Source organism: Cloeon dipterum, chromosome 1 (genome assembly GCF_949628265.1).
Source record: "Cloeon dipterum chromosome 1, ieCloDipt1.1, whole genome shotgun sequence".
NCBI classification, from domain to species: domain Eukaryota; kingdom Metazoa; phylum Arthropoda; class Insecta; order Ephemeroptera; family Baetidae; genus Cloeon; species Cloeon dipterum.
The window spans coordinates 39,116,526-39,132,378 of record NC_088786.1 but is presented as its reverse complement, the minus strand read 5'-3'; positions in this window follow the sequence as shown (position 1 = coordinate 39,132,378).

Here is a 15,853-nt window from a genome sequence, read left to right as displayed (position 1 = left end):
GGAAAATATTTTTTTATTTCAAAAAATACTTTTTCACGATTCTACGGCGATTGGCTGAACCGATTTTGGTTTTCAGCACGTCAAAAAATAGCAAATTAATTGGAGAATGCACAGTAGCTAGATTGAGTCTGAAATCGCAGCGGAAGTGCCTTAAAATCGAAAGTCTACGGTGGCGCCATCTGTTGGCGGCTTCGAACACTTAGGGTTTATGCAACTGGTGAAAGACTGGATTTTATACACACGTAATTTATAAAAACATACTAATTAACTAATAAAACGCAATAATATTTATTAAAATATCTAGGGATACCGACTTCGTAAAGAAGAATAACGCCATAATTTTGTGCAACATTTTGTCTGCGCCGAAGCTGGAAAAAGTTGTTCTCGAAGGATCAAACTTTAACGAATTAGACCTACTGAGACTCTACTCTTTGATTCAAAAGAAGCAGGTTTTATCCCAACTAGACACTTTTCACTTCTACCTTAATTGCAATGGCAACGAGAGATTTGTGTTTCTGACGAATATTTTGAAGAGCGCGTGTGTATTTCTTCCCAAATTATCTGATTTCAGGTACGTGTTATTTTTACAAACTTTTGTTATGAAAAACCACTCTGTAACGGTTAAATGTTTTGCAGAGTTGGCAGAAGAATGGACTTTGATCATCCACTTCTCACATGCACGATACGTAAAGATGACATTATTTTCGATGAATGTATTCGAAATTTAAATTCTATGTTCAATAACGAAAAATAATAAAACTGGGGTGTGAAATTTAGACAAACGACTGTTTTTTATAAGCTTCTAAATATTTTTGGATCATCAAATGAATCTAAAACTTTGCGCTTGTAAAAAGAAAATGCATTTTCCCATGGTTTCCCTAATTTTCCACAGAGTTTTGTTGTAAATAAAGAACTTCTGCAATAACTCTATAATCATTTAACTGAAATTGCTGTCTGTTTTGCTTTGGAATGATCGAGTAATGAAAGCGTTCTCATCCAGAACAAAAAACAATTTGTTAAATTTTCTTTCATTGATTAGAAATTCAAATTAGAATTTTAGATCACTGTAATAAATATAAAACTGGAAAAAATGGAGTTTGGTTTCCCAATTTTATAGAAAAACCGTTCAGATTTAATTTTTAAAACCTTCATATAAAATCTGATTTTAGCTCGTTTTATTCGGTCAGATTTTAATCTGTTAGTAGTTACGTTATTTGTTTTGGAGGGAGTTGGGGGTTAAAACAATTCTTATTCCTTGCTTTTCTTAAATTGATACATTTAATTTCACTTAAAAGATCGTCATTATTAGTGTCAAAGCAGTATTGATTATAGTTAAATGTTTTTTGGATGACGAAAAATGACCGCTGGAAAAAACAAAAGTTAAATACACATTTTAAGTCAGCAGTAAACAGGTTAGTCTTTGGGTTTCTGTTCGTTTGACTGGAGCAAGACGCGTTTCACGACCGTGATGGCGTGATGGATGACGAAACTGTCCTCAACCTGGCCAAGAAGAGGCTTCAAACTCTGCGGGCTAAGAGTTACAGTTTAGAGAAGCTTGCGGTTCGGTCCATCGTGAAAAATGTCAGGTTTTATTTGGATATCAATGATCAGCTGCGGCAACTCAAGAGTTTGCGTAAGTTATTTAATAAATGATAAATATTAAAATCTGGCAAAAGTCTTATCTTACAGCTGGCATTTTGCGAGAAAAAATTTTACAGATGCTCATAAAACAGAGGAATATTGACGACAATGGAAGTAATGGTTTGATAGCGATTTTTCCATATTTGCTGAGTTCCCGGACCCGATACCTTGAGTTGAACGGAATAATGTCATTCGCCTGTCCTCGTCGGTTTAAAACTAAACAAATCCTGCTGGACCAAAAAGGAACAAAAGTTACGACTCTAAACAAGGTAATTATAAAGTTAAATTGTCCTAAGTGCCACTGCGTTAAATTTCTTTTAATTAGGAAACCAAGTGTTGCGTGCAGTTGCTTCGATGGATTGGAACTCTAGCTCCAAAAGTTGAGACTCTAATCATAATGCAAAACAATCCATTCCCCGAAACCAGCGATCCCTCGGATGAAAAGCCCGTGGTCATGCCGGAAATGTTGCATTCGCTGAAGAAAATGAAAAATTTGAAAACTCTTCGCGTAGATTTGTTCAAATTCAAAGAGAATGATCTGCTGGAAATGTGCAAAGCCCTTCCAAATTTGCATAATCTTAATATCCATACTTTCGATTCGGAACCATATCCGTCCCCAGAAATCTACACTAGCAGTTTTTGCAACGTGAAACAGTTAACATTCAACAACAATCTGTGGCTTGCAGATCAGTGCAGCTTTTCGCTTGAATCTTTCACTTCACTTCTTGATCTGCAGATTAAATTCAGATTTGACTATCGGTAAGGAGCCAATTTATATTTAAAAAAGAAAACCTTGCTATGTATTTGTTTTTTCTTATTGTAGCAAGGATCTGAAACTCTCCAACCTCTTGGCAGCACCGAACCTAAAAAATGTGAAGCTGAGTGGTTTTCGAGTGAGCAGAAAAGAGTTCAGGGATACACTAGAGTTGATTAAAACCATGCAAATATTAACAAAAGTTGAAACCCTCTCTTTGATGTTGGACAAAAGAATGGTTGACGAAGACGGAACAGAAGTGGTTGCGGAGAAAGAAGATTTGAAAATGTTCAAAAAGGAAGTACAGAATGCGCGCGTAGGCGGCTTGCTTCAAATTAGATTTCGATCCTAATATCACCGCCAGTAGTTCTGAAAAATGGAAATCGTTTTACCAACTCTTAGTTTCTAAATCTTCGTAGAACTTAAGATAGCTACGCATACTCTCTAAAATCTAAAAACGGTGTCAATTGAATAACATTTAAAGGTAGAAGAAAACTAAAAGATTGAAGATGAGGAAATTGTACTTATATTTTACCTTTTTAAATGTTTCAAGAAATAAAGATCATGTTAAGAATGATGTACGCATTTTATTTGAAGGTTGGTCTTCCTTAAATTATAGAAATTTTATTGGAATATATCTAAAGCAATGTTTTATCATATTTCCTGTAAATTTAGGAAAATAAATCGACATGTTTTAGAGCTAGTCACTGAATATATTAATTAAGGAAAATAGAATTATCTGAATAGCATGCTAAAAGTAGTCAAAACTTAACTTATCAACACCCAAGTTTATCTGTATTACGGGCTGTAAAATTCCAAAATTATCCGAAACCAGTGAATTCTTCGTTCATATTTAGGATTAAATTTCATAAAAAATTATTTGAATTGTTAAAATACATAATTATCAAGAAAATAGTCCTTTTCATCGTCAATTAATAGGTATTAGTATTTAATTTCCTATTTATTTATTTATTAGTTATTTCGTCAAGCGCCTGCCGAATTGCGTGTCTGCAATCCGCGCGACTCTCAAACACTGCGAGTTGCATGCATCCGCAAATGGTAAATTTATAATTTTTCGGCGAAGAACTTTATGAAATTTCCTATTTTGGCCCGCAAACGGTCTCAAACTGACGGCTGTGCTTCTCGAAATGAAAAATAGGTTTGATTTTTTGCACGCGAAAAATAGTTCACGTGAAAATGCGCGAAAAGAAGCTAGTTTTGGTCAATATTGTGACGCATAATTTGCATTACTTGTACTAATTGTGTCTTTTGGATCGTAAAAACAAATTCTTGACACTCGTACGGCATTCCAAAGAGAGCATTTTGTTTCACGCATTCAGACGCCATCTTGGATCTGCGCAGTGCGAACCAATTTTGTCGCACATCTGGCCCTCGCTGGAAATTATCCATCCATTCTTCAAATTCCTTGCTGTTTCTATCGTCATCTATGATCTTTTACCTCCGCATCATGAGAGTCCGTAAAATTGTTCTTCCTGATGTGAATTCAATGTTTAAAATTCCTTAAAATAAAATCTTTCAAATAATTCTAACTGCATGCTGATTTCAAATTGTTGCTTCTCCAAACTACAATTCTTATCCCGAAGAGTTTGAAGCCTTCTCTTCGCCAAGTCGAGCACAGTTCCGTGTTATCCATCTCGGAGAGATATATCTTGTTTTTGAGAAACGAAAGGAATTCTAAAGACCTTGTGCTTAATTAATTATTCATTTGGCGGGAAAGAAAAACATGTTCATTATTGATAGGGCTGTAAATTTTAGACGATTTTTTTCAATTTAGACGGTTTTAGACGGTTTTTTTTAAGTTCAATTTCCACTGCATAAATGATAGAACCATGTTCAAAATTCGCTGGAAAATACCCATTTTTACTATTTATTAGCCTTTTTCATAGCCTAGAGGTGGTCAGCGGTATATATAGAACATATATCTTAACACTATTCTACTAATGGAGCTCAATTAACATTACTAATATGGCTATGGATTTTAAAATTAAAATGTTTTGATTGCGGTATAATTAATTTATTTATTGTATCACGTACGCATCAAAATACACCATTTAATATTTCATTCCAAGGTATTGAAAGTTATTTTTCGTCATCAAGGGCGTAGTAGTGATTAATAACCATGTGCATTTCAAGCTTTTCGGTGTTAAAACTCATCCTGTTGGGTCTTAGCATGGACTTCCTCTTTGAAAAGCTTCTTTCTACATCAGCACTGCTCAGCTGAGCGTACTTTAAGGCAAGGACTTTTCTCAGAGGAAGTTTTAGCCCGTTGTTTCCCCATATTAATTAATAATTAAGAGAACACACTGAAGATGACGAAAGTTATGTATGTCGCACGTCGCACTCACAGAGTCTAAAAGGCATACACATGGAACATGGATGCATACGCGCGCGTTCATGATTCAACTTGTCGAAGTCTTCTCGATTGGAGGATATTTTAAGGAACGTGCATGCGGCTAGATATGGTGCTGTTCAGCGAGTTTTAAGTCATATAAATGGAAAAGAGAGCGTGTAAATTAATTGAAATTGTAATTTCCGCGTACGCTCACACACATGGTATAGTTAAAATTTCATATTGTATTAAAGAATATCATTTTCTAGAATTTTTCACCACGAAATAGTCAAAATAGACGGTTTTAGACGATTTTAGACTGTTTTGGCAGTTTTAGAAGTTTTAGACGATTTCAAGTTTAGTTTAAACAGCACAAAAATGCATGATTCGTGCTCATTTGATGGTCCCGCTTTGATTTGAAGCTTAGAAAAAATTGTCAATCGTCTAAAATTCACAGCCCTAATTATTGAAAACAAAAAGGTAATTTCGTAGTTTCTGAAGAGCCTCAATTTGAACTGAAATTAATGTCTGTTTTGCTTCGCAGTAATTGAGTACTGAACGTGTTTTCAACCCAAAATTAGACTCTATATAAGTGCACTAACGCTCACGATTATTTTAATCAGGTTTTGACCAATTGTACTCAAAAGTTTATGAGGGGTTTAAATTACTCCTCGACACCAGAGAAGCGACTTTTCCACAGTTAATTTAATTTCGAGGAATTTTTGTTCATTATTAGTGTTATTTCTAAAGATTTAAAACCCATAAAAACTCTAATCTGAATTCAATATGCTGTTGGAGCACTCAACATGTTTTTCCAACTGAAATAAACAAAAATATTAAGATTGATAATTTTATTTCCATTAGCTAACAAATGTGTTTTTAACTGTTATTATCAGTGGTCGACTACTGAAAAAATATAAAAGCCAGGCATGAATAAAATAGCCTAACTTGTAGTCATTTGAGTGAAGCAAGACATTTCACCGTGATGGATGACGAAACTGTGCTCTACTTGGCCAAGAACAGGCTTCAAACTCTACGGGCTAAGAGTTACAGTTTGGAGAAACTCGCGGTTCGATCCATCGTGAAAAATGTCAGGTTTTATTTGGATAGCGACGATCAACTAGGGCAGCTCAATACCTTGTGTGAGTAATAATTTCATAAATGACACTCTCAATATGACAAAATTATCTCTCACAGCTGCCATTTTGAAAGAAAAACTTTTACAATTGCTCTTAAAGCAGAGGAGGATAGATTACAATGGGAAAACAGAGGAATTTGAGCTTTTGATGCGGATTTTTCATGTTCTGCTGAACTCCCAGACCCGATGCTTTCAGTTGAGTGGAATAATATCATTCGTCAATCCTGATGATTGGTATTTCCAAAAAAGATATCTGAGCCAAGATGATGCAGAATTTGCCACTCTAAAAAAGGTAATTAAAATTAAATTTACATAATCGACGATGACACATTTACGGTATTTTAATTAGGCAACCGAGTGGTGCGAGCAGTTGATTCAATGGATTGGAACCCTAGCTCCGAAAATTGAGACTATAATCATAACGCAAAACTATCCACACGTAAAAGTCCACTATCCCTTTGATAGAAAGTCTCAGGCCAAGCCGGAAATGTTGCAATCGATACTGAAAATGCAAAATTTGAAATTTCTTCATTTGAATTTGCACAGGTTCAAGGTTACTGATGTCTACGAAATGTGCAAAAACCTTCCAAATCTGCAATTCATGAATGTCCAAACTTTAAAAAAAGAATACCTCAACATCCCAAATGATTTAGAATTTTCGCGTACCCGTGATTCTGAAGTGGCGGAAAAGATTTATAGAAAATTACAGTGGCTAGCCGATAAACTCTCCGTGGATTTTCCAGACGCAGAAATTGTCCCGTATAATCATAGCAGAGTACTCTATAATAGGCTTAATCATCATTTAGAAGTTTTTAAGAAGTGGATCCCCAGAGAATCATGCCAGCGACATATTTTTGTGGATCTTGCTGAAAATGAGATTGGCATTCCTTATAATATTCGAAACCTATCTAGTCTCACGGTACTTGACCTTTTTTAAACTATGCATATAATCACTAAAATCCATTCTGATTTTTAGGATAGTTTTGATGATCGATATCCGAATCCGGAAGCAGACTCTACGCCACAATTTGAGAAAAACAGACAGCTTAGTTTTGAATTTCGTGATAGACACAGTGATGCAATCTCTCTCCAAAATGATTTGAGCACATCTGGACAAAATCTGCAAGCGCTTAGTTTGTCAACTATCAGTTTTGATTGTGATTTTCAATATGACTTGTCATTCGTCTCGAAATGCTGTCCAAGGCTAGAAAAATTGTCACTCGCTAATCTTTGGTTGAAAACATCCACATTACCAAATGAGGTTTTTCCGGAGCTGCAAGAACTCGAATGGACAAATCCGTTCTGTTATGAGTAAGTGCCGCAGAGATCTTTTTCCTATTTTTAATAGCGATACACAAGCCAATTGACCAGTTGCATAAACCCTTACTAGTTATTGAAGCCGCCAACAGATGGCGCAACCACAGACTTTCTTAAAAAATTTGTTTTAAGCGGTTTTAAGGCATTTCCGCTGCGATTTCAGACTCAATCTAGCTATTTTGCTTTTTTTAATTAATTTCCTTTTTTTTTGACATGCTGAAAACCAAAATCGGTTCAGCCATTCGCCGTAGAAACGTTGGAAAAGATTTTTTTATTTCAAAAAATAGTTTTTCACGATTCTACGGCGATTGGCTGATCCGATTTTGGTTTTCAGCACGTCAAACAATTGCAAATTAATTGAAGAATGCACATTAGCTGGATTGAGTCTGAAATCGCAGCGGAAGTGCCTTAAAATCGAAAGTCTATGGTGGCGCCATTTTTTGGCGGCTTCGAACACTTAGGGCTTATGCAACTGGTGAATTGTCTAAAAGACTGGATTGTATACACACGTAATTTATAATAACATGCTAATTAACAAAAAAACGCAATAATATTTATTAAAATATCTAGTGATACCGACTTCTTAAACAAGAATAACGCCATAATTTTGTGCAACATTTTGTCTGCGCCAAAGCTGGAAAAAGTTGTACTCGAAGGAACAAACTATAACGAAGCAGATCTTCTGAGACTCAACTCTTTGATTCAAGAGAAGAAGATTCTATCCCAACTTCACACTTTTCACTTCTCCCTTAATTGCTATGACAATAAGAGATTTGAAATATTGACAAATATTTTAAAGACCGCTTGCGTATTTCTTCCCAAATTATCCGATTTCAGGTGCGTTAATTTTGCAGATTTTTGTGATGAAATTACTTTAATGGATAAATATTTTGCAGAGTTACCAGAAACCGTACAACTGTAGATCCACTCTTCAAATACGCATTACGAAAAGACGATAAAATCTTTGATGAATGTGTGCGCAGTCTACTTGATCTGTTCGAAAATGAAAAATAAAACAACTGGGGTGTGAAATTTAGACTGTTATTTTCTGAGTTTCCAATCATTGCAAGACCATCTCAAATGAGATCGAATCATGCAATTCACTTTAAGAACTTTGAAACAGAATTTGAGTTTATTAAATGGAATTGCCTTTTTCACAGTTTCCCGATTTCAAATGAAATAAAATTCCCTAAATTTTCACATTACTGGTATTTTACTAAAAAAAATTATATTAGTGTATTTTATTAAAAATAAAATGTTGCTGAGAAGGAATTTAATTTGAAAAATTTTCACTTTCTAAAAAATCTCCAAGTTAATTTTGATCTAGCAATGAACTGAAAACATTGCTTCGGAATTATATTGAGTACTGAACGTTATTTGTACACGCATTTTCGGTCAGATTTTGATTAAGCGGATTGAAATAAACCCTCTCGTCCCAGATGGCAAATTTTATGAATATTAATTAATTTTCGGTCACTTAAATCATCATATTAGTGTCTTTACAATGTTTTGTGCTACTAAAACTCAAATTTAAATCAAATTCGAATTGCCCTCTTCGGATAATATTTTCATTATTATAAAACTTGGTGAGATTTCAGCATTTTTTTCCAATTTACGCCAATTTAAATCCACTGAAAACAATTAAATAGTGACTGCGTGTTTTCAATATATATTGAGCGTGTTTTTAACTCACGAAAAACTTGTTCGTTTACGTATAGCTGTTTTGACTGTAACAAAAGAAAACAGTTTTTAGTCTTTGGCTTCCCTTCCGTTTGTGAGGTTCAAGACACATTTCTCCGTGATGGATGACGAAATTTTGCTCAACTTGGCAAAGAATAGGCTTCGAAATCTAAGGACCAAGAATTATAATTTGGAGCAGTTTGCGGTTCGAACCATCTTGAAGAACATCAGATTTTATTTGAATAGCGATGATCAGTTGGGGCAGCTCAAGAGTTTGCGTGAGTATTTTGTCAAAAAATGACATTAAAGTATGACTTAAGTATGAATCTGACAGCTGGCGTTTTGCGAGATAAAATTTTACATAAGCTTACAATCAGAAGGAGGATAGATTACAGTGGAAAAACGGAGGTGTTTACGGATTCGATGGGGATTTTTCCTTACTTGCTGAGTTCCCGGACCCGATATATTGAGTTGAACGGAATATTGTCATTCGTCTGTCCTGATCGGATTGACACTCTAGAGAAGGTATTTTAAGAGTTCAATTATCATAAACGATGATACGCTAACTTTCTTTTAATTAGGCAACCGAGTGTTGCGTCCAGTTGCTTCAATGGATTGAAGCACTAGCTCCGAAAGTTGAGACTCTAATCATAATGAAAAACAATCCATTCCCAGAAATCAGCGATCCCTCGGATAAAAAGCCCCTGGTCAAGCTGGAAATGCTGCAATCGCTGATGAAAATGAAGTATTTGAAAACTCTTCGCGTTGATTTGTTCGGGTTCAAGAAAAACGATCTGCTCGAAATGTGCAAAAACCTTCCCAATCTGCATTTTCTTAATATCCATACTTTCGATTCTGGACCAGATCCATCTCCAGAGGTCCTCACGAGCAGTTTTTGCAACGTGAAACAATTAAAATTCAACAACAATCACTGGCTTGCTTATCTGTGCATCCAACATCTTCCTCACATTCAAATTGTTCCGTTTGACCAGAGTGGGATCTTCGACTGGCGTCGATATATGAGGTCGGTTCCCAGAATATCAGGTCGGCAACATATGTATGTGGATCTTGATAGAAATTTGGACTGCCTAGATGAGGAATTTGAAGATTTTCCCGTTTTATTTCCAAATGTCTCCTGTCTCACGTTCATTTTACTTTCTGAAATTATAGTTACAAAAAATATGATGTTAGTATCAGCACTTAAGGCTCTACGGTTCAACGAAAAAGAATGTGCAGAAGCAGTCTCCCTACCGAAATTTGATCATATCAGACAGCTTAATCTAGCAATTGAATATAATCAGAGTGAATTACTCTTTTTCGAGAGATTACTAAGCACATATGGAAAAAACCTGCAAACACTGAATTTGTATTGCGAATGTCCTGGTTTAATAATTGATCTGGCAATCATCTTGAACAACTGTCCAATGCTTGAGAAGTTGTCGCTCATTAATGTCTGTCTAAAAACATCCACGTTGCAGACAGAGGTTTTTACGGAGCTGAAAGAACTCGAATTGAGATATCCTTTCGTAAGGTGAGTGTCGATAAATATTTTTCTCTATATTTTGTTCACAAAACATCTAGCTATCCTAGAAATGAGGACGACACCATGATTTTATCCAACATTTTGTCCGCGCCGAAGTTGGAAAAGGTTGTTCTCGAAGGTGCATTTTTTAACGAATTAGACCTACTGAGACTCTACTCTTTGATTCAAAAGAAGAATATTTTATCCCAACTGCACACTTTTCACTTCTACCTTCATTGCAATGGCAACGATGAGAGATTTGTGTTTCTGACGAATATTTTGAAGAGCGCGTGTGTATTTCTTCCCAAATTATCTGATTTCAGGTACGTGTTATTTTTGCAAACTTTTGTTACGAAAAACCACTGTAACGGTTAAATGTTTTGCAGGGTTGGCAGAAGAATGGACTTTGATCATCCACTACTCACATGCGCGATATGTAAAGACGACAATATTTTCGATGAATGTATTCGAAATTTAATTTCTATGTTCGATAACGAAAAATAATAAAACTGGGGTATGAAATTTAGACAAACAACTATTCTTTATGAGCTTCTAACTATTTTGGGATCATCAAATGAATCTAAAACTTTGCGTTTGTAAAAAGGAAATGCATTTTCCCATGGTTTCCCTAATTTTCCACAGAGCTTTGTTGAAAATAAAGAACTCCTGCTATAACACTTATCATTTAACTGAAATTGCTGTCTGTTTTGCTTTGGAATTATCGAGTAATGAAAGCGTTCTCATCCAGAACAATAAACGTACAACATTTGTGTTACATTTTTCTTGTATTGATTAGAAATTCAAATTAGAATTTTAAATCACTGTAATATATATTTAAATAGAAAAAATGGAATTTGTTTTCCCAAATTTTTAGAAACACTGCTCAGATTTAATTTTTAAAAGCGTGATAAGCTCTGATTGCAAATTTGATGATTTTAGCTCGCTTTATTCAGTCAGATTTTAATCTGTTAGTTTGTTTTGGAGGGAATTGGGGGTTAAAACAATCCATATTACAGCAGGATGTTTTTCTTAAATTGATACATTTAATTTCACTTAGAAGATCGTCATTATTAGTGTCAAAGCAGTATTGATTATAGTTAAATGTTTTTTAGATGACAAAAGATGGCCGCTGGAAAAAATAAAAGTTAAATACACATTTTAAGTCAGCAGTAAACAGGTTATAGTCTTTGGGTTTCCGTTCGTTTGACTGGAGCAAGACGCGTTTCACGACCGTGATGGCGTGATGGATGACGAAACTGTCCTCAACCTGGCCAAAAAGAGGCTTCAAACTCTGCGGGCTAAGAGTTACAGTTTGGAGAGGCTTGCGGTTCGAACGATCCTGAAAAATGTCAGGTTTTATTTGGATAGCGATGATCAGCTGCGGCAACTCACGAGTTTGCGTAAGCTATTTAATAAATTGTATTAAAATCTGGCAAAAGTCTTATCTTACAGCTGGCATTTTGCGAGAAAAAATTTTACAGATGCTCATAAAACAGAGGAATATTGACGACAATGGAAGTAATGGTTTGATAGCGATTTTTCCATATTTGCTGAGTTCCCGGACCCGATACCTTGAGTTGAACGGAATAATGTCATTCGCCTGTCCTCGTCGGTTTAAAACTAAACAAATCCTGCTGGACCAAAAAGGAACAAAAGTTACGACTCTAAACAAGGTAATTATAAAGTTAAATTATGCTAACTACCACTGCGTTAACTTTCGTTTAATTAGGAAACCAAGTGTTGCGTGCAGTTGCTTCGATGGATTGAAACACTAGCTCCAAAAGTTGAGACACTAATCATAAAGCAAAACAATCCATTCCCCGAAACCAGCGATCCCTCGGATGAAAAGCCCGTGGTCGTGCCGGAAATGTTGCATTCGCTGAAGAAAATGCAAAATTTGGAAACTCTTCGCGTAGATTTGTTCAAATTCAAAGAGAATGATCTGCTGGAAATGTGCAAAGCCCTTCCAAATCTGCATAATCTTAACATCCATACTTTCGATTCGGAACCATATCCATCCCCAGAAATCTACACTAGCAGTTTTTGCAACGTGAAACAATTAACATTCAACAACAATCTGTGGCTTGCAGATCAGTGCAGCACCCATCTTCCACATATTGAAATTGTTCCGTTTAACCAGAGCGAGATCTTCGACTGGCGTCGCGTAATTTATCATGAATATAGGAGGTCGTCGGTTCCAAAAACACCAAGTCAGCGACATATTTGTGTGGATATATCTAGAAATCGGATTTGCCCAAAGGAGTTTGGAGATTTGTCCGCTTTATTTCCAAACGTCTCCTGTGTCACTTTAATTTTACTTTCTGTGGTGAGTTACTCTTTTAATCATATAACGTTTTAGCTACAATGATGTAATATTTTTTAAGGATTTATGGAACGATCGAAGCGAATATCTAGAAGCAGTCTCCCGAAGAAAAATTGATAGTATCAGAGAGCTTAATTTAGCAATTGAATATGAAGACAGTGAGCTACTCATACTCGAGAGATTTCTGAGCACATATGGACAAAATCTTCAAACATTAAATTTGTCATTCAGATATCCTAGTTTAAAAATTGATTTGGCAATCATCTTGAACAACTGTCCAAAGCTTGAAACGTTGTCGCTCGTTAAAGTAAGTTTGAAAACATCTCCATTACCGATACAGGTTTTTACGGAGCTGAAAGATCTCGAATTGAGATACCCTGATCCAACTTCTTTTGAACAGTAAGTGTTAAGAAATGTTGTCTTTATTTTTAATTTGAAAACTTCTATAGCAATCCGAGATATGGAGAACCCATGATTTTGTCCAACATTTTGTCTGCGCCAAAGTTGGAAAAAGTTGTTCTCGAAGCAGCATATTTAGACGAAGCCGACCTACTGACACTCAACTCTTTGATTCAAGAAAAGAAGATTTTATCGCAACTGCACACTTTTCACTTCTACCTTAATTGCTATGCCAACGAGAAAGCTGAATATTTAACAAATATTTTTAAGAGCGCGTGTGCATTTCTTCCCAAATTATCTGATTTCAAGTAGGTTTTGTTTCTAGAATTTATGATTATTTTAATTGTTAAATGTTTTGCAGAGTTGGAAGAACCATTGGCTTCGATCATCCACTGTTCACATGCGTAATCCGTAAAGACGATATAACTTTCGACGAATGTATCCCCAATTTAATTTCTCTGTTCGATAATGAAAAATAATAAAACTGCGATGTGAATTTTAAACGATCGACTTTTTTATCTGAGATGGATTGCGGGACCTTCCAATGAGCACAAATCATGCAATTTAAGCCATTTAAACCAAACTTTAAACTGTCTATATCTGCCAAATCATCCAAAAAATGTCTAAAACTCGTTTTAAAAATGATAATGTATTTTTCCAACGGTCTACTAAACTGATCACACAACAAGAATTAAACCATATTTTCAGTTTGTTGAAACTAAAATGTTTGCTCGCTCATTTTTGCATTTTCCTCAACACTAATGTGCCTTAAATAATTAATTCAACCAACTGACGAAGATAAATTAATTTCTATTATTGCACACTTATTAATTCACAATTCAAGGAACAGAGGTTAGCAATAAAAATCCAGCTAAACCTGGTTAAACGATTGTCTCGACGCACATGTGCCTAAAATAATTAATTCAAAAATTCATTTACAAAGTATATCACTTTCCAATGCTACACTTTTACAACAATTAAATATTTAATTGTTTTCGTTAACTAACGAGGTTGTTTTTACTAACAAAAAATGAATAAGGTTCCCTGGCTGTGTTGACCCCCAAAGAAACATAAATAAATTCTAAACATTTGTAGCCACTAGAAAACAGATAAACTTGTGCATTCCTGTGTATATTTGCGTGCAGCAAGACATTTCACCTTGATGGATTACGAAATATACGGTAGAAGATAATAGGGGCCTTTATACACACTTTTTCACACATAAGAACGCACCATATGGGGCAGGGATAGAGGAAGGCGGAGGTTGGGCGCGAGTTGTGCGCAAGTAAGGCGCTAGTTAGGCGGAGGTAAGGCGCGAATTGTGCGCGAGTTGGGAGAGAAATAATTTTGCGCGAGTTGTGCGGGAGTTTTTCACAACGTTGGCCGCGCGAGTCAGCCGAAGAGAGAAATCGGCGGAGAGAGTAAATTATGAGTGTTGGCTCTCGAGGTACATGCGAGTCGCGCTGTGTGTAAGTTGGCGCACAGAGGAAGGTGCGAGTAGGATATGAGATAGGCTGGTATGGCTCTCGAGATGGGAGAAACAATTCAGTGCGCGTTGTGCGGGAGTCGGACGCACAAGTTTTTTCCTCACGGACGCACGACTCATGCAAAAGAGAGTAAAACGGTGCACAGAGAGAGGCACTTATGAGTGCTGCGCGCGAGATGTGTGCGATTCGGTCGTGAGTCGGAGTGAGAGACACGCAGAGAGAATTTGCGCGAGCCGAGCACGGACACACAAAGAGATGTACGAGAACGAAACAGTGCATCTATTGCATTGAAGGAAGAGAGAATTAGCGCGAGCCGACCACTTCACTGATTTTTTAATTGTAGTGGTGCACAACGGAGATAAAATATTATATAACAGTAGTGGGGCGACACACAGAGAGATGTACGAGAACGAAGCAGTGCATCTATTGCATTGAAGGAAGAGAGAATTTGCGCGAGCCGAGCACTTCACTGATTTTTAATTGTAGCGGTGTAGAACGGAGAGAAAATATATATATCGCAGTAGTGGCGCGACACACAGTGCATGCATTTATATTTTGTAGCGGGGCGCATCGGCGCGCTCGAGAAAGAATTCTTCAGTAATATTTCTGCTGGGATGAATAAAAAGCAGCACGAGAGAAAAGGTGACCGAAGCCCGAGCATGTGTGTGGCGGGCAAGTGGCCACAGATGTATCAGCGCGTTTGCTCGGTTAAGGAAAACACTGCCTTGTGGACACATAACCCTGTGTGTTCAATGTGTCGATATTGCGTGTGGCGTATGTGAAAAAACAATTGTTGACCAAATAAAAATTGCAGGTTCACTCTGATACAAATATTTGTTTTCAATTAGTGACCTTTGATCGTAAAGAGGGTGGAGCTTAAATTATTGTGGTAGGGCAGGGTCGTGCTTTTAAAAGCCCGTGTCTCATGTTAAATCGTCACTCCTGTCACTGTATCCCGACGGAGATAAAATATTATATGACAGTAGTGGGGGCGACACACAGAGAGATGTACGAGAACGAAGCAGTGCATCTATTGCATTGAAGGAAGAGAGAATTAGCGCGAGCCGAGCACTTCACTGATTTTTTAATTGTAGTAGAGTGCACAACGGAGAGAAAATATTATATAGCAGTAGTGGCGTGCCACGCAGAGAGAGATGTGCGAGAACGAAGCAGTGCATGCATTCACATTTTGTACCGGGGGGCGCATCGGAGCGCTCGAGAAAGAATTATTTACGCACCGCA